This window comes from Micromys minutus (genome assembly GCF_963924665.1).
Source record: "Micromys minutus genome assembly, chromosome: X".
In the NCBI taxonomy this organism is placed as follows: Eukaryota; Metazoa; Chordata; class Mammalia; order Rodentia; family Muridae; genus Micromys; species Micromys minutus.
The window spans coordinates 27,460,758-27,484,314 of record NC_137970.1 but is presented as its reverse complement, the minus strand read 5'-3'; the positions used below and the strand labels follow the sequence as shown (position 1 = coordinate 27,484,314).

Here is a 23,557-nt window from a genome sequence, read left to right as displayed (position 1 = left end):
AGCTACAAGCATTGTCTCTTTGCATTTCCAGCTCGACCTTTGCTGCACACGCTGTGGTTGCTTTGTGCTCGGTCTGTTTAGCTACGCTGAATGCCGTTTCCCAGAATTCCCCGCCCAGTGTGGTTCTGGCTTCTAGAAGCATTCTGTAGGCAAACCAGAAGGAAAAGCTACCACAACGTGTGTGGTGTGTGTGTGTGTGTGTGTGTGTGTGTGTGTGTGTGTGTGTGTGTGTGTGTGAGTGTGTGTGTGTGTGTGTGTGTGTGTGTGTGTATTAACTCTTGAAGCTTAATTCCAGGCTGGAGCAGCTCTTACAATGTCACTGTGTCACTGATCTGATCCCTCATTTACATGGCCCTGGGTGGCACTCAGTCCTATAGTCCCTACAGCTCCCACCACATCTCCCTTTGGAACAGGCTACACATTCTCTGTCACTTTTGACCAGCTTTCACAGTGACGTTAAGATTGAAGCCCTGAGGTTCAGTGGTAGAGCATTTACCTACACTGGGTTAGGATTACCTTAAAAGGTCACTGTCCTTGCCTTGGGAGGAATTTCAAAACAAATACTAAGACAGAGGTTGGGACTTAGCAGGTAAGTGGGCCAGAACCCAAGTCAAAAACCTGAGTATGGAGGCAGACATGGTAACACAGACCCTAGATCCCAGCATTCGGAAGATAGAGGCAGGAAGATCTCTGAGTTCGAGGCCAGCCTGGTTCACATAGCAAGCTCTGGACTAGCCAGGGCTGCATAATGTGACCCTGTCTTTTGGGGAAAAAAAATGCCTATCTCAGCCTAGTTCCAGATTCAATGAGTGACCCTGTATTAAGAGAATAAGGCAGCCTTCACACTTGCACAAAAAGAAACACACACACATATACACACACACCCACACACGTATATATACTATATGTATATAAATATCACACTCATGCACAACACACACAAAAATAAGTACTTTTTAAATGTATTATGAATGTGAACTTTTTCACTGACTGCCTCTCCTTTTTTGTACCCTAGAGATCAAACCCAAGGCCTTGTGTGTTCTGAGTGTGCTCTCCTATTTAGTCATATTTCCGCTAATATAAGATGTCATGATTGGCTTTCGGCTTTCAGCTCGCAGGAGGCACCAGTGCAACTTTCTTCAGTCATCCCAAATCCGGGTTCATCTGACACCAGCCGTCTCTACCTTGCTGCCCAAGTTCGGCCCCAGCAAGATCAAAGTTGTATACTTGAGGTGCATCAGAGGTGAGGTCAGTGCCACATCTGCCTTGGCCCCTAAGATCGGTCCTCTGGGTCCATGTCCAAAAAAAGCTGGTGATGGCATTGTCAAGGCTAACAGTGACTAGCAAGGCCTCGGGATTACAATGGGACTGACCATTCATAACAGACAGACCCAGACTGAGTGGTACCCTCTGCCTCTGCCCTGATCATCAAAACCCTCAAGGAGCCACCAAGAGACAGGAAGAAGCAGAAAAATATCAAATACAGTAGAAACATCACTTTTGATGAGATATTCAACATAGCCCGGCAAATGTGACACCAGTCCTTAGCCAGAGAGCTTTCTGGAACTATCGAGGAGATTCTGGGGACTGCACAGTCTGTGGCTGCAATGTGGATGCTACCTCCCTCGTGACATCATAGATGACACCAATAGTGGTGCAGTGGAGTGCCCGGCTAGTTAAGAAGTAACAAGAAAATATTTCAATGAAAGAGTTATCTGATCAAAAAAAAAAAAAAGATGTCATGATTATAAGACACATTTTATATTTTTAAAAAGCCAAAAAGGGGATGGAGAGATGGGTCAGCAGGCTAGAGCGCTAGCTGGTCTTCTTGAGGACCCAGGTTTGGTTCCCAGCACCCACATAGTGGCTCACAACCATCTTTAACCCCAATTCCAGAGGATCCGATACCCTCTTCTGGCACTCTGTGGGCACCAACTGACACTCATTACATATAAGATAATAAAATGAATTTAAAGAAAGAAAAGATAAGAAAACGGTTGCAAATTATGCCAGGAAGTGCTATCTGCTCTCAGATGAGCCCCAAGTTCACAGGTGAGACACACAGGAAAATGGTAAAGGTAAGATATGAACTATCACTTAGAACACCTGGGCCTTAGAGCATTGTTTGTGACGTGAGGAAGCACAGATCTGGAAAGACAAACCATCCCTTTAAGGCAAAGGCCTAATTAGTGACCTGTGTGGTCATGGTGCCCTAGGATACTGCCTTAGATCAGCAGAGTTCGAGTTAGTTAGAAAATTCTATGGAGGCAACCTTTCAGTGTTTTTTTTTTTTCCCACCCCAAGAACAGGGTGTGCTAAAATGTAGTCATCTTTCTGGATGGTCCCCCACCTCCCACTCCCAGAAGCTGCATATTTCCATTTATTCTCCTAGCCTTCTGAGTTTCTCTCCTGTCCTCCCCCCATACCTAATCCTGTTCCCCTTTCCCTTTTCTCTCCCCTCTCATACCTAGGTCCCTGTCTCCTGTGATTATTCTGTTCCCCTTTCTAAGAGGGGTTGAAGTATCCTCACTTGGGTCTTCCTTCTTGTTAAGCTTCTTACAGTCTGTGGTTGTATCCTGGGTATTCTGTACGTTTTGTCTAATAACTACTTATCAGTGAGTACATACCATGCATGTCCTTTGGGTCTGGGTTACCTCACTCAGGATGTGAGAGATTCCCAGGACTCAGCGGGGGGGGGGGGCTTAGACAAAGAAGAGGGAACCTGTAGAGCCCACCTCCAATAGATAGACAGGGCCCCAAGTGGAGGGATGGAGTTACCAGCCCACAGTGAAAATTTCTGACCCAGAATTGTTCCTGTCTAAAAGAACTGCAGGGATAAAGATGGAGAAGAAACTGAGGCAAAGGAAGCTCAGTGACCGGCCCAAATTGGGATCCAGCTCTAGGGGAGTCCCCAAGGCCTGTCGCTATTACTGATGCTATGATGTGCTTACAGACAGGAGCCTAGCATGGCTGTCCTCTGAGAGGCCCTATCAGCAGCTGACTGAGACAGATGCAGATAGTTATACCCAACCATTGGACTGAAGTCGGGGACTCCTATGGAGGAATTAAAGGAAGGACTGAAGGAACTGAAGGGGAGGGTAACCCATAGGAAGACCAGCAGTCTCAACTAACCCTGCGAGTTCCCAGAGACTGAGCCACCAACCAGGCAGCATACACGGGCTGGTCCAAGGCCCCCAGCACATATATAGTAGAGAACTATCTTGTCTGGCTTCAGTGGGAGAAGATGTGCCTAATCCTAGGGAGATTTGAGGCCCCAGGGAAGGGGGATGCTCAAACAGGGGTGGAGAAGCACCCTCTTGGAGGCAAGGGGGAAGGGGAATAGGATGAGGAAGTGTGGGAGGGGGGGACCAGGAGAGGGCAATGAATAGAATGTAAAGAAATAAAATAATTAATTAAATAAAGATAAAATATAGTTATCCTCAGATCCAAAAATGCCCCCCAAAAGCCATATACTGTCTAGTAAACACTACAACATCAGGCATGAGAAGCCCCCTCTTGAGGTATTGATCAGGGATGTCTAGGACCCACAAATCATAATCGGCTACTGCGGTGGCCCTTGGTTCCCTCTCCAAGGTGAAAAGTAAATTCCCATTGCTTACGATATCATGCACTTTGGACACAGGGCCCAGAGGACATGAGCTGGATCTGATCTGAAAGCCTCCTCCCTGAGGAGTAGCTTCAGTGGTACCAGAAGCCACCATGCAAGTCCTATCTAGCTCTGATACCCATGAACCACAAGAATACTATACCTATAGTATTTGCACAAATAACTTGGAGGCAACCAACAGCTCTCTAATTGGGCTTAAGATCCACTTACTAAGAGGGAAAAGATGTGTATTACTGGAAGTGTAGCCAAGTACTCAGGACTAGTGAAGTCATGGGTCTTGGAGGAGAACCTACAGCCACCACTCTACTAGACCAACATAATCCCTAACTGTATTCTATATTTCTCCCCATGCTCACAGATAAATCCATTCTTGCCTCTCATCGAAGAAGCTTCTCTTTGCCACAGACGGATACCATGACAGAATACCACAACCGATCATAAGGCAGAGTTGTGGGGATCAGTCCCAACTGATACATCTACAACACAGTCCCTACACCTAAGGCTCGGGGATCCTTACAGAAGAGGGGGCAGAGGGACTGTAAAAGTCAAAGGAACAGGAAGTTTGCTGAGCTATTGTGTCTCCTAGAAACACCAGAGAAGCTACTCCCATGAGGTCTCATCAACATGGCTGTCTAAACAACATCTGAACAAAAATACCAATGGCCATGCTATGAAGGAAGGAGAAAGCCCAGGAGGCCCCAATCCTAACCCAAGAACTATGAGCAATTCAGGAGTGCTAAGGGTAAGGGCAATAGTCTTCCCCAGGAAAGAGGACCCCCAAATGATAATCCAACACCAGATTTTCAGCGCCAAAATCATATACATGCAAGTAACACTGTACAGACTAAGAATATCATATTTATAAATTAGACATAGACTATATATATATATACATATATTATCTATGATCTCACAACAATGAAAAAAAAGGGGGCTGTGAATTTGAAAGACACAAAGTGAGGTACATGGGAGTGGTTGGTGATGTTAAAGGGAAGAAAGGCATGATGTAATTATAATTTCAAAACTAAACAATAAATGTAAAATATAGGCTAGAATGGCAACTGCCTTTTAAAAATGTTCCCATTGGAGTTCAGATCTCCAGCACCCACATAAAATCAAGTATTGGTTTCTTTTTTCAATTTAATTTTATGTGGACAAATGTTTTGCCTGCATATATATATATATATATATATATATATATATATATATATACACACACACACACACACAACACATGTGCCTGGTGCCCACAGAAAGTAGAAGATCCCCTGAAACTTAAGTATGCATGGTCATAAATCACTGTGTGGGTGCTAGGAACCAATATGGATTTTCAGAAAGAGCATCGAGTGTTCTTCACTGCTGAGACCATGTCCAGCCCCCAATCAGTGGTTTCTATTAAAAATTCCCAATGTCTCTCTTATATCTTTATCAGCATTATTTATTTGTCATTAACCTTAGGTGGGTACTACTGAACTCAATGACTATCTCAATGATTTGGGGCCAGTGGCTTTGTCTCTTTGACTTGTCTGCAAAGGAAGCTTATTAACAACCATCTTTCAAGTGAATTGAGGTTGACTAAGATAGGTGTATAAGCAAGCTTGGAACAAAAGCTGTCCATGGTAGGAATATCAATGTGAGCTTCCCTTACCTCTTAAGCTGTTAATCATTTATAAATGATTACAAATTCATACCGTCTTTCAGAAAAGTTAACCTCCTTATAGGGTCTAAGGCTCTAGATTTGTTGAATCCAATGTGGTTGCCAGCCCTTGTGGCTAAAGTTACAATTACCCTAAGCAAAATTTAAAATTCATTCCTAAAGCTAGGGAGATGGCTCCGTGGATCTTGATGCACAAACACGGGAACCTCAGTTCGGATGGACAGCACCCACATAACAAGCAGGGCATGGCAGCATCTCTGTAACCACAGAGTTCAGAGTCAGTCAGAAAGATCCTGGCAGCCAGCCAGACAACCAAGGAGGCCAGGTTCAGTGAAAGACCCTGCCTCAGACATAAGGTGTAAAGCAATAAAGGAAGATAGCCTGTGTCCACATAGGGCCTCCACACACCCATGCTCAAGTACTCTCACCTGAATACACATGTGTATACACGTGTACATACACACTCACTCACACACACACACGCATACATTCATTTCCAGGCTGGGCATGACCACACCTCCCAGCACTAATGAGTTAGAAGCAAGCAGATCAGAAACTCAAGTTCAGGTACATCTGGAATTCAAGGCCAGGCTGGGCTAAATGAGACCCTGTCTCAAAACAAAACAAACAAAAAATGATGTCCTCAGTTGTATGAATCACATTTCCAGGGTTTGGTAGTCACATGCCACTAATGGCTGGTGTGATGGCCAATACAGATGCAGGATTTCCGTCGCCATAGAAATGTCCACCGGACAATGCTACTCCATAGTAATAACAGTTCAACAGTGCCCAAGGTCTTTTTTCTTAACTCAGGTCACCCCAACATGTAATGCCAACCCTCAAGTGTTAATGTCTCTGTGCGCCCTCCGGTGGCTGGAGTTGGGAACTGGTCTGCCCATTCCACACTCGGTGGAACAAGACAGTTTTATACACAGGATTGCTTGGACATTTTCAAATCTGATTGTGAGACAAGATGGTAACAATGGCGTGGATGCACACCGAACGCTCTGGCGACTACTAAGGAAAATCGGTTTGGCTGACCGCGAAATCACATTATCCCTAAATCTCAGTACTTTCTGAACTACCTACATCTGTGAGAATAACACACTTGGTTTAAACAAAGGAGGGTACCACATGGCTGTTTGAGGTGTAGAATATCAGCGGCCCCCTAGCTCAGTCGCTGGAGCATAAAACTGTAGCGAGAGATGCAGGATCACTGGAAGAACAAGGCAGGGGCTCTCTCAGTGGAACCTAGCAACAAACACGCAGGGAGCTCACTCTCCGGGCCAATAGGAAGGTTAAATTGAAACTCCACCTCCCACTGGATAAGGGAGACGCCTAATTCTGGGGTGCCCGCCACCTGGCCGGTCCCATCGCTTCCTCTCACAGCTGGCATCTAAGCTCAGTCCTCCAGATATCTGAACCCCAAATTTATATCCCACTTCCTGACTCTTTGTGCAAGGCTGGTCTCGTGCTTGCGCAATAAAACATGGAGGCCAGTGGCGCTGGGCGGGGCTTCCCAGGGAACAGTTGGCGCCTGAGAGCTGCGGAGGATCCGGCTCTGCAGCAAGCTGAGAGAGGGAAGTTAGGGTTTCTGGTGGGGTTCTTGCTACTCTGCCAAAGGTGCCACCTTCGCCAATGATCCCCTGGTGTTGGTGAGGGTGGGAGATGCCAGTCAGCCCTTTTAGTAAAGGTTATTTTTTTTTCTGAGTACAGTTTTCAATACACACAAAACCTGAAAACGGAAATACAAATAAGCATCACCCATAATCCCATCAGCCAAGGAGAATCGCAGAACTAATATATCTAAATATAAGACTCCATTATTGCAGGGCATAATGGCACACACCTTTAATCCCAGCACTAGGGAGGCAGAGGCAGGGAGATTGCTGTGAGAGTTCAAAGCAAGCATATTTTACACAGTGAGACCCTTGTCTCAAAAGAAAAAAAAAAAAATACTGCATTATGTATAATGAGATCTAGCTCCACCTCCCAGAACTAGTTTACTCGGCCTTTAGAAGACATGAAGCAATCAATGTACTTAGCTGAAAAGCAGCCACCCCCTGAGGACTGGACCCTTGGCCAGGTGCAGCTTCCAGACCTTTCCAGGCCTTTCTCCCCCCCCCCCAACCCCCAAGCAGGGCGTGCTCAGTACAACAGCTGGGAAGAACCAGACACAAAGAGTCTCCTCCGTGCAGCACGTGTGTGCTATGCTCAGTACGTTGTTCCTGTCCAGGAGAAAATGCCAAGTCATAGCCCTCCTATAGCAGCTGCAATCCATCAACTGGGGAGGGGGAAGGTCACAATGAATGTTTTTGTAAGCCAGGTACAAGCTGAACTGCTAGCATTCCAGATTTATCTGAGTGCACTGCATTCCAGGGAACAGATAGTGTTGCTGTCCCCCACCCCCACCCCTGCCTTTAAAAAAAAAAGCTAACTGAGCTATATAGTTCACAGACTATACCACTCGCCCATTTAAAATATACAAATCGATGGCTTTTCATTTCCTGGGTTTATTTTGACTTTAAGTTAAAGAGAGGTTAGTTTTGTGTTTTTGTCTCCTGTAATGAACACAAGAACAGTTTAAGAATATAGGTCAGTTTTAAAGCCTTAAAAAATGTACTAGCTTTTAGTAGTCACAATGTAATAGAAGTAATTCATTCACCCAAAAGAGACCGGACAAAGCAGGTGTGGTGGCACATGCCTGTAATCCCAGGATTCTGGAGGCAGGGGCACAATAACCAGGAGTTCAAATCCATCCTGAGCTACATAGGGAGGTTCATGTCAGTCACAGTTGTGACAATGCCATACAGGGGACTGGAAAGATGACTCCGTGGTTAAAAGTTCTGGCTGCTCTTCCAGAGGATCTGGGTTACACCTACATTGCAGCTCATCTACAACTTCAGAAAATCTTGAGCCATCTTCAGCCTCCTTGAGTACCAGGTATGGACATTGTATACAGACATACATGCAGACAAAACACATATACACATTAAAAAAATACTCTCACCAGGCACAGTGATGCACCCTTTTAATCAAAGCACTTGGGAGGCAAAGGTAGGCTGACCTCTGTGAGTTTAAGGCCGGCCTGTTTACATAGCAAGTTCCAGGACAGCCAACGCTACATGCAGAGACCAAGCAAACAAACCAGCAACAAAAAGCAGCTTCCACACAGTGTAACTGTGTTTCCAGTTCTGGGAAGCAGAGACAGGCTGACCCACTGGGCTTGCTGGCCAGCCAATATAACCAAAACTCGGTGTGCTACAGATTCAGCCAGAAACCCTGTCTTAATAAATAAGGTCATCATAGAGGGACACCGTGTCACACAGTCTCTGGCCTCTTCACTCATTACATGGACAAAGATAAGACATAATATTTAACATTCTACAAATGTTTTTGGTGTTCTCAAGACAGGGTTTCTCTGTGGAACATCCCTGACTGTCCTGGAACTCACTCTATGGACCAGGCTGACCTTGAACTCAGAGATCCACCTACCTCTTACCTATTATGAATTCGCTCCTATGAACATTCATGGATGACTCCTGTATAAATTTGTTTTTGTTTCTTTTTTGGAGCATTCTACCAGAAGCAGAACTGCAGAATTTCTTGATAAAGCAACATTTTGCTGCATTATTTTTAGATAGTCTTTTACAGCTCAGGCTGGCCTCGAACTCCTTACATAGATAGCTGAGGCTGGCCTTGAACTCCTGATCCTCCTGCTTCACACTCCTAAATCCAGAATTACAGGGGTGCAATGGTTTGTGTGCAGTGCTAGAGGTCACACCCAGGGCTTCAGGCAAACTACCAACCGGGGTATATCTCCACCTCACAGTTCCACTTTCTTTTTTAAAATTTATTTATTTTATATATGTGTACATACTGTTGCTGTCTTCGGACACACCAGAAAAGGACATCAGATCCCATCAAAGATGGTTGTTAGTCACCATGTGGTTGCTGGGATTTGAACTCTGAAAGAGCAGTCAGTGCTCTTAACCATTGAGCCATCTCTCCAGCCCTGTTTTTACTTTCTTAATGGTATCATTTGCAACACAGACGTTTTTAATTTTGATGAATTAAGTTTATGTTGTTATTTTTTAAATCCCTTATGCTTTTGGTACTGTATCTCAGAAACTCAAAGTCATAATGTTTTTCTCTAAAGCTCTTTTGCTCTGCTTTTGAGACACTGCTGTGTACAGTAGGCTTGCACCATCGTGTCCAGTGGCTCCTAAAATTTGCCCTGAGTGTTTCATGTATATGTATGTTTAGCAGTCCCAAAAGTCAACTGAGCACACACACTGTCTTACTCTTCACCCGCCACTTCCGTCACATTAACACATGCTTGTACTGTGCCACTTGTCCACAACTTTGTCATTGGTCTTGATATAGGTGTGTAAGCCCTCCAGTTTGTTCAAGATGATTTTAGCTTTGCAAAGTCTTTGTGACTCTCCGTGCGAACCTGAGGATCTGCTTGTCTCTCCCACCAAGAAGGGGGTTCAGGGTTCAGGTTCTGCTCGGAGTCTGATGGACTCTGTCATGTCACTGGTACTGTGTTTAGGGGGTGGGGGGTTGGTTGCTGTGGTTTGCTTGCTTATTTTTTTATATTTCTTTTTTATTTTAAATTGGTTGTGCACGGCAGGAGTTAGGCACATGGAAGGGGAGGGCAGTGCCTGCAGAGTCCAAAAATCAATATCAGATCCCCTGTAGCTGGAGTTACAGACACTTGTGAGCCACTCAACATGGAGGCTGAAAACTGAACTCTGGTTGTCTTAAAGAGGAACACCTGATATTAACCACTGAGAGGCCCAGCCCAATAATGGGTTTCATTATGACATTTTCACATGTGTACATAAAGCATGTCTGTTGATCATATCCACTCTCCTTACCTTCTTTTCCCCTCTTCCACTCCCTCTGACACACTTCCTCTTCCCAACAAGGCCCTCCTCAAACAGCATGCCTTTTTTGGTGTTTTTACTGATGAGATTCAGTGATGTTGCTTGCAGGGTTATAGGTGAGGAGTTACAGGAGTGTGAGCAACTTACCAATGGATATATTGCTGAAGAAAATGTTCCCTCCCTATACTGTGTATAAATTTTCGGGGAGTAGGGGGACCCAAGGAGTGACCCCCACCTCTTCCAAGACAGGGTGTTTCTCCAGTCTTTTCAGATGTAATCTGAAATTCCCTGTATCACTGCAGAAGTCAAGCTGAATTCTCTCTCAACCACTACCTTTCCCCAACCTCAACCAGGTGACTCATAAAGCGCCTGTAGGCAGGAGGAAATTACAGGTCTTCGTATTTGAGGACAGAGGTTGACAAAGTCTGTAAAAGGCCAGAGCTGCTGAGACAGCTCTCCAGCCTCCTGCTTTGTCTGGTTTTGAGGTAGCTCAGTTTGGCAGAGGGCTTGTTGTAATCCTCCTGCCTCATCTTCATGAAAGCTGGAATTACTGGCTTTCTCACCACATCTGGTTAGTCATATCATTTTATAAGTGGCTTTTTTTCCCCAGCTGAACATATTGTAAACATGTTTCTATTTCAATAGCCACAAAGTCCACCATTTCTGTTATGTAAAATATTTCAACAATTGCAGGACACAAGATAATCTGGTTGCTTAGATACCAAGATGAATCGTGTATGTATCCCAGCTATAATAAAGAGATTTCAGCTGGGTGTGGTGTTCTGCATTTGTAACACCGGTGCTTAGATGGTTGAACCAGGAGGATCAACAAGTCAAGGGAAGCCTGGGCTACATAATGAAACTCAGTCTCAAACAAACAAGGTCTAGGAATATTGCTTATTAAGTGAACATTTGCCTTTTACATACAATGCTTTGGGTTGGATTTCTAGTACTCTCAAAAAAAAAAAAAAATCCCAGCTTTTAAGGATGGCAAGGTCAATCCAAACTGGGCAACCTGACAGATAAATAAAGCTGGACATATGCTTTTAATTCCAACACTCAAGTTGAAGATACAAGCAGACTACCATGAGTTTGAGGCCTGCTTGGCTTATATAGTGAGCTCTAAGATAGCCAGGGCTACATAGAAAAACCCTGTGTCCAGAGACTGAAGGAAAGACCATCCAGAGACTATCCCACCTAGAGATCCAGCCCATAAGAAGCCACCAAACCCAGACAATATTGCTGATGCCAAGAAGTGCTTGCTGACAGGATATAGCCTGATATAGCTGTCTCCTGAGAGACTCTGCCAGAGCCTGACAAATACAGAGGCAGATGCTCACAGCCAACCATAGAACTGAGCACAGGGACCCCAATGGAAGAGTTAGAGAAAGGTTTGAAGGAGTTTGCAACCCCATAAGAACAATACCAACCAACCAGAGCTCCCAGGAAATAAACCACTATCCAAAGAGTACACATGAACAGACCCATAGCTCCAGCTGCATATGTAGCAGAGGATGGCCTTGTTGGGCATCAATGGGAGGAGAGGCCCTTGGTCCTGCCAAGGCTGGATGTCCCAGTGTAGGGGAATGTCAGGTTAGTGAGGTGGAGAGGGAGGGTAGATGGTTGGGGGAGCACCCTCATAGATGCAGGGGTAGGGGGATGGGATAGGGAGTTCATAGAGGGGAATCTGGGATAGGGGATAACATTTGAGATGTAATTCTTATAAAAGTGATTCTTTATAAAGAATGAAGTGACATTTCCCCATTGATATAACCACTCAGTAAAAGGGTGGTTTTCTAGCCTTAACATCATTAATACTTTAATACATCGTCAATGGAGTCACAGCTCCATATGTTGTGAGGAGCTGTCTTGAACACTGAAAGATTACTAGCAACATCCTTTGTGTCTACCCACCAACTACCAGTTTTCCCTCTATCCCAGTTATGTCACCCAAAGATGTTGCTAAACATTGTTGAATTGCCTCTAGTTGTGAACCACTGTGTGGTTTGTGCTTGTCAGGATCCTAGGGTGAAAACCCTGACAGCATATTGAGAAATCCCCAACATTGTATATGATCCAAGGTGATAATATTGGTCCCAAAAGTTAGCAAGTTGTAGACTCCTCGAGTAAGGGTAGAGTACTCTGTTGTCCACAAATATGTAGAGCTCCTTTCTCAATAACATTAGCCACATATTGTCTGGAGGTATTCTCTCTGCACAAATACACACAGTAATGAGTTCCTAAAGGTCCCAGAGACTACAGCCATATGGATTCTCAAAATAGTGCCAGGGATCAATGGGTGCTTGTGGGAAATCTATGTGCAGTGTTCTCTCATTGGAGTTAGAAGACCCCATTGGATGAAATGTACTCAAGTTGCAAACACTACCTGTTGGGATAGTCGGCAAAGATCAACTCCAAGGTTGTGCATCCAAGTGTCTAATCATTAGGTCGATGCTGCTTTTCTTTTTTTTTTTTTTTTTTTTTTTCTTTTCTTTTTGTTTTTTAGTTTAGAATCAACAGATAACACAATCGCTTGGAATCTGCCATCCTAAATTCACCAACTCTTCTATGTTAGAAACCTTCCAGTGGCGGATGCTGGTGGATTCTGCCACCAGAACTATCTATCAGTCTGGGGCCTACATTTTCTCTGCTTTGCTCTGGAGGTCCATGATGCTTTGAGCACTCCAATCTCTAATTGGGGAGATTTTTTCTTCCTTCTTTTTTTTTTTGTTTTTGTTTTTTTGAGACATGGTCTCAAGTAGCACAGGCTACCTTCTAATTCATGATGTAGCTGAAGCTAGGCTTAAACGGGATCCTCTAAGCAGTGGGGTTACAAGTGTGCACTAGCACACCTGGTTCATGACTTCTTTTTTAATTGAAATAGAACAAAATAGACCTTATTAGAGCATTTTGTACATAGTAGGATGAAGTACTTCGCAAACGATGGATTTCAGTACAAAGGAAAGGAAAGCGAGACAGAGGGGCCTGAGCAGGGAGAATGTGAAGTTACCAAGTCTTTTTTTTTTTTTTTTTTTTGTTATTGTCCTTCTTTTCTTTCTTACACATACCCTAATCAAAAATACCTGGTATTAAAGAGTCACTCCCTGAAAAGGCCAGACTATATGTATAAAAAAGTATTTAATGTAAATTTAAGGTCAGGGCTCCACTTCAAATTGTCCTGACTCTTTAAGAATTAAACAATTCAATAAGAAATAAAGCCAAGCAGTGGTGGCACGTGCCTTTAATCCCAACACTCAGGAGGCAGAGGCAGGTAGATTGCTGAGTTCAAGGCCAGCCTGGTCTACAGAGCCTGTTTTAGGACAGCCAGGGCGACACAGAGAAACCCTGTCCCAAAAGGAAGAAAGAAAGGAAGGAAGAAGGGAAGGAAGGGCAGGTAAATAAATAAATCACAATACTTTTCTACATTTACAACTTACTGATTCTGTGTACATCACAGTGATTCTTGATGGCTCTGAATCTAACTCTTGTGTATCTCTTTGGCCAGTTCTACTCATTGAAATTGTCACTGAACATGTATGACATGTATAAGACCCTGGGTTCAATCCTCAGCATCCCCTAAAACCTAAATCATGATTACTTCCTGTAAGGAAGACAGGTCACATTCATAAGTGTACCTCCCTTAGCAACAAGTTAACATAGCCCAACGAATATAATGATGACTCTTTTGACTGTCTTTATTTCATGTCACAATAATATAATCTTGCATTACTAGATAATATTTTTGTTGCTCGGTTGAGACAAAGTCTCATTACATATCCAAAGCTGGCTGGGCTGGAAGTATCTATGTAGCCCAAGCTGTCCTTGAAATCATGATCTCCTGAGTGCTAGGATTTCAGGCATTTTTAGATATGTACCACTGTACTTTTTTTTTTTTTTTTTTTTTTTTTTTTTTTTTTTTTTTTTTTGGCAGTGTCTCACTATATAGACCTGACTGACCTGGAACTCACAGAGATCTACCTGCTTCTGCCTTCTGGGTGCTGAGATCAAAGTGGTACACCACCATAGCCTGTGAATGCCTGACTTTTATGTAAGACTCAACACTAAGATATTTAGCTATGAGACATGGTTACTAGAGGATTTCACTGAAATCATAATCTAAAAGAATTTAAAATATTTACTTTGACTCCAAATCATATTTTTTCCCAGATCACTGAAGCCAAAAATTAAGAAAGAGCACACAAGATGACTTTCAAACTAAAATAATATAAACAGAAAATATCTGATACACATATGAAACAAGTTTTCCTCACAGTTTTAGAAAAGAGTTTCAAAAATAGGTTTACATTTATTTAGTATGTGTACATGTGTATGTGCACACATGCATGTGTGCCCATGTGTCCCCAATGTGTGTGCAGAGGTCAGAGGACAACTTGTAGGACTTGGTTGGATCCTTCTACCATGTGAGTTCGGGGAATCCCAGCCGTGTGTTCGGGTTTCGTAGCAAACACCTTTATTCACTGAGTCGGCTCATCGGCCCAGGCCCAAAGTTTTATTTTCAAAGTTATCAGGGAGATCCCAAAATAACACAGGCTATTGCCATTGTCCTGACAGCCCACCATAACTACACGGTGGTAAGACCGCACTGATGGAAACACTGTATACTTAGCTTGTAATACTTAGAAAGTATCAAGCTAGTATTAGCCTGAAAACTTCCACTTGCTGAATAGCCTCCCTGGTGCCAGGCTTCTGGGGAAGAAAAGACATCCACAGTAAGACAGAATGACACAGCAGTGACCCTCGAATGTTACAATGCTGGCCTGCCAGGCTAGCTGTGCTCACTGGTGCGGTGAACTAGTGGTTCTTTAGTGTAACCAGCTGCCTACTGATTGGATCTGAGGCCTGCTCCGCCTGAGGAAATTTGTGCCTGGTGCTGTAAACCTGGCCAGCAGCTCATAGCTTGGGAGATCAAGGACCCTAGGGGAACCTACTCCTGTTGCTTCACTAAATGGACTTGTCAGATTATCTTCTAAATCTTTGTTCATACCTAAGTGACTGTTCTGTGCTGGGCCCTAGATGGGACATTTACAACCACCTCCCCTACCCCAAGGCTCTGGAGACAGAGTAGAAGGCTTGGAAAGTGTAAGAGCTACAGTATAGGTGAAATGTGGCGTCCTGACTAAACATGGCTATTGAACACGTGAACTCACTGTGAGATCAAGACGTCAAAGGCAGCTAACTTAGCAGACAGCACTAGCAGACAGTGGGAGAAGGAACGTTGTTGGGTGTATGGGAAGGAAAGGGGGGAGGGGTGGGGTAGAGATGAGCACGAATAGCTAATAAAAAAAAGAGTACCTGAAGAAACGCTGGTACGCAAAGGACGAGCCACTAACCTCGTGCTGTAGATATGAGAAACTGAGGCTAAGGGGTTTAACCATTCCCCCAAGTGAAGGGGAATTAGCACCCTGATTCCTTATAAAGCGGCCCCCATGTTGGGGCAGGTGATATTGAATCTTCCCAAGAAAGAAAGCTTAGAGAGAGAGAGAGAGAGAGAGAGAGAGAGAGAGGTTTCTGGGGGACTATGTTGAGAATGCTTACAGCCTACCCTTGCCAACTAGTCTGCTTAGCGCTGTGACTTTAGTATTTGTGGGTCTGGATGAATCAAAATTGCATCTTACTACCAGGTATGGTATTGTATGCCCTTTAATCTCAGCACTTGAGAGAGGAAGAAGCCAGCCTGGTCTACATACTAAGTTCCAGGCCAGCCAGGGCTACCTAGTGAGACCTTGGGGAAAAAAAAAAAAAAAAAAAAAAAAAAAAAAAAAAAAAAACCTCGCGCTGCCTTTGAGCGCCTGGCGCACTATGGTGCCTGGCGGGTTGGGGGCAGGGGATTAAGCTGAGGCGCCATAGCACTTTGCTGGCGCATAACTGGGGCCCGCCTGACCTTTGCGGGCAGCCCTTTTAACTGCTAGCTACAAGCTAAGAAAAAAAAAAAAAAAACCAACAACCCCCCCACCACCACCAAAAACGGCTTTATCAACCATGTTCCATCCTTGGTGAACTAAATGTTAGATTTCTCTCCCAGCATCACACATCTGCCAGGCCATGCTCTGGCTACCCAAGACCCACAGTTCCTTCAACACTCCCCAGTAAACACACATTGCTGGGATGCCACAGTTCTGATGAGGGCCTTGCCTCCTTTATTGCCTCCACAGCCCGATCTCTGCTACCCCCATTCCAGGAAGCCTGTCTGTCACAGTGCTGCAAATCACAGAAGATACTTCCCAGAACTCACTTGCCCTCTGAGCTCTAGTAGCTTTTTTCCCCTTTGATAGGGAACAGGATGAATGGGAACACTATTATATTCTTTATTATAGAGACATATTTGTACTCCATATTGTAGAAAAGAATCAGCCCGTACATGTTATTCCCTAGCTTAGCAGTAAACACTGTTAATGGTTTGTTTGTTCTGTGCTATCTCCTCTCACAGCTCAGCAAGGCTGATACCAGCAGAAACTGACGTTTCAAGAGCCCGAGGGAAGAGAGCACAGAGCTGATAACAAAAGGCACAGACATCACAAGTTTCGGCTACGTGACTGACCACCTAACCAGAGGGATAAAACAGAGCTGGAGAATGATTTATGGCCTGCCTCGCTCCCCACCCCCTTCCTCCCTGTCCGAGATAGCTGATAAGATAGAAGACAGATGTTCAGGAGGTTAAGTCAACTGTCTTCTTGGATTGCCAAATCTCTGAATAAAATTCATTTTGAAAATTCAAAGAAAAGTTAGCAGAAGCTGGGAGTAATGATGTGTGCGTGCCTTTAATTTCAGGACTCAGGAGCCAAAGGCAGGGGGATCTCTATGAGTCTGATTCCTGCCTGGTCTCCAGAGCTAGTTCCAGGACAGCCTTCACAAAGGACATTCCCAGAGAGGTCTTACTGAGGTAGGAAGACGCATCCTCAGTATGAGTAACAGCAGCTAAGGTCTTAGACCGAACGGTCAGTCAGGACCAGCATTCTCCAGCTCTGTCTAGCTGTGAGCAAGAAGCCTCATGCTCTGAGCTCCATCCATAGCTGAGAGTCTTTCCACGGCTGTGCTCTAAACCATGGTGGACTGTACCAAACTATGAATTACAATAAGTCTTTTCTTCCTTAAAAAAAAACCCCTATGAAGGAAATGTTTCTTAATCTTTTCTGTGAGCCTGTCTTTGTCAGAACAGCCAAAATCAAGCGATACCAGCTCAGCTGATCAACAATGCACTGATCCAAGAGCACAAGGCAAGGAGAAACATAACAAGGGGAAACCTTCAAAGACACAGAGATTAAAGAAAGTAGTTGACTCAGTTAAGAAGCCCACTGGTAAAGTACTTGTCCACTATGCATAAGGCCTTAGCGCGCGCGCGCGCGCACACACACACACACACACACACACACACACACATACAATTCAGTCAGGCATAGTGGCCCTTGCTTGTAATTCTAGCCCTCAGAGGACTGAGATGGGAGTTCAAAGTCAACCTGATAATCAGGTTCACTTCAGAGATGAAAAAAACTAAGACATAAAAGATTAAGGCATTTTAATAATCTTTAATGAAATAGATGTCTTACGTTCACAGAGCAACGTAAATGGAAAGTAAAGTCGCCAACTTGTTCCTCATCCCAAAAATGGTGCTCATGTCAATTCACGTGTTAATCTCTCTAATAATTCAATTATACTTGCCTTAAGCTTGCATTTCTATGATACAGTAGTTATAACCAATGAGCCAGTAAGACTACATGAAGTAAAGTCTATTCATTGTACTAAGGCTCACTCAGTCTTTGGGTTGTGTATTATATAGCTTTTGTTAAATGCATACCATATATCCATCATTAATTATAAGATTATGCAAAATAGTTTCACGGCTTCCCCGAGCCCTTCATGACTCATCATTTCAACCCTCTTTCTTTTCCTGAATTTCTGGCAAGCATCGATCTTGTTCTTATTTATTTGTTTAAACATGATCTTGCTATGATATCCCTGGCTAGTTTTGAAAAGTTGGTTCTCTTGCCCCAAACATCTCCATTGTGGGGATCGCAGGCATGTACAACCACATCCAGTTCAGCACTGATATTTTTACTATTTGGAGCTAATTTTTGGGTTTTGTTTGTTTTGTTGTTTTTCAAGGCAGGGTTTCTCTGTGTAGCCCTGGCTGTCCTGGAACTCACTCTGTATCCAAGGCTGGCCTTGAAATCGGCCTGCCTCTGCCTGCCAAGAGCTGAGGTGAAAGGCATGTGTCATCATCATCTGGCTTGTAATTTTCTAAATAGGTATGTAGGGCTGGGAGTAAGGCACTTGGCTTGAAAACATGAGGGCCTCAGCTTGAACTCCCAGAAGTCAGGGAGCATGCTCAGTTTCGGCACGCCTGGGAGATGGCAATGGGAAAAAGATAATCACTGAATCTGGAGAGCCAAGGCTAGCCCAGCACATGGAGTGAGAAAACAAAAGTGTCCGATTCAGATTTCAATAGGCATATACTCTCTCAACCGAGCCACATCTCCAGCACAGTTTCCTCCTGGTTCTTCCTGAGTAGCAAACATGGTGAGCATGTGTCACGTTTAGTTGAACTATTCACCAGTTCAATGGTAAGCTGATTTCAATTTGGAGCTTTTATAAATAAAGCTACCATGACTATTCATAGATGCACTTTTCTTTTTTTTTTTTTAATTTTTTAGTATGTGTATGTGCATGCGCGCTGACATGTACTTGTCATGATTTGTGTGTGGAAGTCGGAGGAAAACTTTTAAAAGTTGGATTTTTGTGTGTACCATGGGTTCCAGAGATTGAAATCACGTCATAATGCTTGGGCAACAAGTTGTCTCACAGACCGTATAGAGACATTTTTCATCCAGTGTTTTATTTTGTCTCTAATATAATAAGTTCCCCCTTGTTAAAAAAACAAAAACAAAAAACAAAAAACAACCAGCCTGAGCATAGGGCACACACCTTTAATCCCAGCATTTGGGAGTCAAAGGAGGGTGAATCTCTGTAAATTAGAAACAGCCTGATCTGGTCTACATAAAGTTCCAGGACAGCCAGGGCTACACAGAGAGACCCTGTCTCATAAAGAAGGAGGGAGAGGAGAAACAAGGAATGAAGGATGGATGGATGAATGGATGGATGGATGGGTGAGTGGGTAGATAAATATATAGAGTGAAGGAAGAGGATAGAGGAGAAACAAACTTATTTTCAGTAGTGGAGAGATGGGTCAGTGGTTAAAAGCACTGGCTGCTCTTCCAGAGGACCTGGGTTTGATTACCAGAACCCACATGGCAGCTACTATCTTCTGTAACTCTGGTTCCGAGGTATCTGAGACCCTTTTTTAGCCTCTAAGGACACCAGACACGTACAGAGTGCACAGAGATTCGTGCAGGCAAAAACAAAAACGACAACAAAAATTAACCTTGTATTGATTAATCTTAGCATTTTTAGTAATTTTGCAAATTTTTCAAAGAAAATGTGTTAGCGTAATAGATTTACACATATTATATATGCATAAGTCCCTTTAAAACATTTCAACATAATTTTCAATGATCATAATGAATGTCTGTATTTTTTCTTCCAACAGTTCCATTTTGTCACTGGGAATAGAACCTAGAACCTGTCCAAACTCGGCAGTTGTGACTACTAAGTTACAACCACAGAACTTTTAAAGCATATTTTGAAAGCAATTTTCAACAGGAATTTGTAAGGGACCTTACATTTACAAACTATTTGATGACTATGATAGTTTTACACCGATGCTAGTTCCTCTTTGAAATAAACAGAACAATCTTGCTGAACCTCCTGCACCTCATATGTACTCATGGAGAGACCATTTTTCCAACTGATATGTCCATATGTCCTTACTAAATGTAAGACAACGTACGGGTTCCAAATTTGTGCCCTTAGGTCTTTAAGCATAGTCCAATAACAGCATAATTTACATCCAGCCAGGGTTACAGTGAAATTTTCCAATTAGCTGGAGGATTGTATTTTCAAAAATTAGTGCTGATCCTCCTAAAAATGAGGTGAGCTTTTGTGGTGGATTTTTGTCTCTCTCCTGTCAGCTCACAGATAACCATTTTTTATCTCATTCAGAGATGTTGGTGCTGTGAATTGCTTTCTCCAAATTTCTATGCAGATTGTCTTCTCATTGTTTGGTTTGTTTCTATTTACTGTAGCTGGCAGACACACCAGAAGAGGGCATCGGATCCCATTACAGATGGTTGTGAGCCACCACGTGGTCGCTGGAAATTGAACGAAGGACTTCTGGAAGAACAGTCAGTGGTCTTAAACTCTGAGTCATCTTCCAGCCCAGATTGTCCTCTCCTTAGGTGCCATCAACACAAGGGTTTGTTGGGATCTTGGAGAGAAGGAAAAAGCACTTCTACTTGGCAGATTCCCAATCCCCATGGCTCACTTGGCCTTCTTTCCGTTGTTTTCCCCATGCCATGGCACCATAGTGCTAGCAGCGCCCACAGCCTTCTGTGCTCAGAATCTGAGCTGAGCTATGACCATAGGAGTGTCTCCAATGAGGCCTTGCAGCTGACAGTCAGACAAGGGGAATCAGTTCTAGGGGAATTGAAAGTGGAGGGGTTGCCTTTCTGTTCCTTCTTTGAGCCTTTATTAGAAGGTCATGTACCCCCAACAGTCTGTCTGTACGGAATCAGCACCATTTGAAATATTCAACATGACTTTTGTTTTACTGGGATGTTAACTGCTTTTAGACAATTATAAACATAATTTATAAATTTCGCATTTAAAATGACTTTTTAAAACAGGTATCCCAGGCTGGCCTCAAACTCACTATGTAAGCTTAAACTCCCGATTCTCCTGCCTTCACCTCCCAAATTCTGGGATAATAGGTTTGCCACCACTGTCTTAGTTAGGATTACGATTGTTATGGTGAACACCAAGATCAAAAGCAAGTTGGAGAGAAAAGGATTTATTTGGCTTACATTTCCATGTCATAGTCCATCATCACTAAAAGAAGTTAGGACAGGAACTTAAATAGAACAGGAACCTGGAAGCTGGAGTTGATGCAGAGGGCATGGAGTGTTGTGAAAAGATGACGTCCCGGGTTTCAGCACCAATGTTAGGGGAAGGATGAAGAGAGTGGGGGGCATATGGCCCATGGAGGTGTGGCGAGGCCTGGGGGCAAGGGAGATGCCTCTGGGGGGCCCATGTTGGGAATCCCTTCTCCCTGAGGGACCAGCCACACAACAGTATAGTACAAAATAGAGTTTATTCAGGTCATGGGAGAGTTAAAAGGGTGGTAGAGGCGGAGGGGGGGAATAGAGGAGTAGAGGCCGGCCAATGAGCACGTAGAGGGAGAGGAGGGGAAGGGAAGGGGAATAGGATGAATAGGGGTGGGAGAGCAAGAGAGCCAGGAGGCAAGAGAGGTCAAGAGAGAGAGGAGGGGGCAAGCTGCCCCTTTTATAGCGTCAGGTCACTGGGGCGGAGGAACATACCTGGCTACTGCCAAGTAATTGAGGAGTGGGGTTTACAGAATCCCAATAATCCCCCATTTTGGTTTAATTAAAAAGAAAAATTAGAGGTGATGGTAGACCAGGAATAGGGTCGTTGTGATCTCTTGACTGCTTCATGCTTGTTTGGGGCGATGTTTTTAGAGTGTCCAGAAAAGTGGGGGTAGAGATGTTTGTCCAGTCTTAGAGTTGGCTGATCCCTTGTTGTCCAGGGTCTGTGGAACCATCTGAGGATAGGTCAGAAGGAACAGGTCCAGTAGAAGCGTCTGTGTCTGCGAGAGAAGGCTGAAGCATCTGTAGGTTGCTTCTCTGGAGCTGATCTAGATGTAATAAGTGCCTGGACTTGACAAGATGCTAGAACACAGATATGTATACATTATAGGTAGAAACTAAGTACATTTGCTTTGGAAGAAATAAATATTTTTCAGGAGCAGTCCTAGTGCTGCCATTCTTCCCCTTTTCTTATCATAAAGAGGAGAAAAAGGGAGGGGGAGGCCGATGGTGAAAAGGGAATGAATAGGGGTGGCGAGAGTCTCATTGGCTACTTCCTGCTGTCTTGGGGCATCATTGGGGTGCAGCTGGCTTTCACCATCGGGGTCCACTAGGTAAATGTTCACATCAGGCTCCTCTATGGGCAGTGGCTGGTAATCCTGTAACAGGAACTAATAGTTTGGTTAGAAATTTTTTGTGTCTATCATTGAAGCAGACAGAGGATTGATAAGGTTTGGAGCAAACTACTACAGAATGTGTCTCGATGTCTTAGAACAGTTTGCCATGCCATGAAGAGGGATAGAGGAAAGGTGTGGAGTCATGGCGACATCAGAGTCAGGGCAGCTGAATGTTGATAGTACTTACTAGGGACCCTGGTTGATTTTTTACAGTAGAGCTTACCAACAACTTCTGTCTCCCACCTGGGATCTCATGGATCTTGTATGTGGAAAAAGAGCTGTAGGCATCTTGAGAATCACCTTAAAAGGGTCCTGGTAGGGTCTAGTAATTGGATGACAACAGAAGAGTGTTTAGCAACAACTTGGGGGTCTACCTGAGAATCTGGTTAAGGAAACATGTTTGTGTTAGTAGGCTGACGGGCTAGAAGGAGCAGAAGGGTTGCCGGAGAGCTTGGGTTCAGGCGAATGGGGGGGGGGCAAAGGAAATAGAGGTTCCCAACTTAGCTAGAAGATCTCTTTCCCAATAAGGGGACAGGACATGTTGGCACTACCAAAAAGGAATGACTAAGAGGTACACCCCTAAAAATGTAAGTAAGTGGTAGGGTCTGGTGAGGAAGATAAGGTGTCCTCTTATCCGACAATAGGAAAATGGGAGGGAAAAGTGTGTCCCCAAAACTCTGTCATGACCAAGTAAGTGGCCCCAGTGTCCAAGAGGAAGGAGATGGGCTGCTCACATACCATGATAGCTACCCGTGGCTCCCTGTTTGTGATGGCAGTGGTCAGGTCAAGGGAGCCTGGGCCTCTTCAGTTGTCCATAGCCAAGCCTAGAAGGCTGGAGGGTTATTTGGACATGACGTCCCTCTGTCTTGCGTGACCTAGGGCAACTGACAGTCCAATGTTCCTCTGGATCGTACTTAGGACATGGCCCCTTTGGCTTGTGAGGGCTGGAGTAAGCTTTCGTCCAAGGACCTGTTGACTACATCTGCAGCAGGGGCCTGGTGGTGTAGCAGTGGCTGGGGCTGGTCGGGAAGCCTTTGCCAGCATATGGTATTTGTATGTGAGCCTTTTTACCTTTCCCATGGTACACTTTAAAGGCCAGCACCAAGACTTCTGCCTGTGGATTTAGGGGTCCCCTCTCTAGCTTTTAAGCTAGTCTCTTATGTTGGGGTAGTTCTGGGGAAAGAAATAGGTCATTAGAAGTTGTTTACCTTTTGAGTTTTTAGGGTCTAAGTTAGTGTCTATCTGTTTGA

The 23,557-nt window shown here is 44.1% G+C and overlaps 1 pseudogene across 1 annotated transcript; it reads left to right on the top strand.

The window, feature by feature from the left end:
• The first annotated feature begins 1,089 nt into the window (after positions 1 to 1,089).
• LOC308414840 (large ribosomal subunit protein uL11-like) lies at positions 1,090 to 1,680 on the top strand (annotated as a pseudogene). Its single transcript has one exon. The product of its transcript is annotated as a large ribosomal subunit protein uL11-like (transcript).
• The last annotated feature ends 21,877 nt before the right edge of the window (positions 1,681 to 23,557 follow it).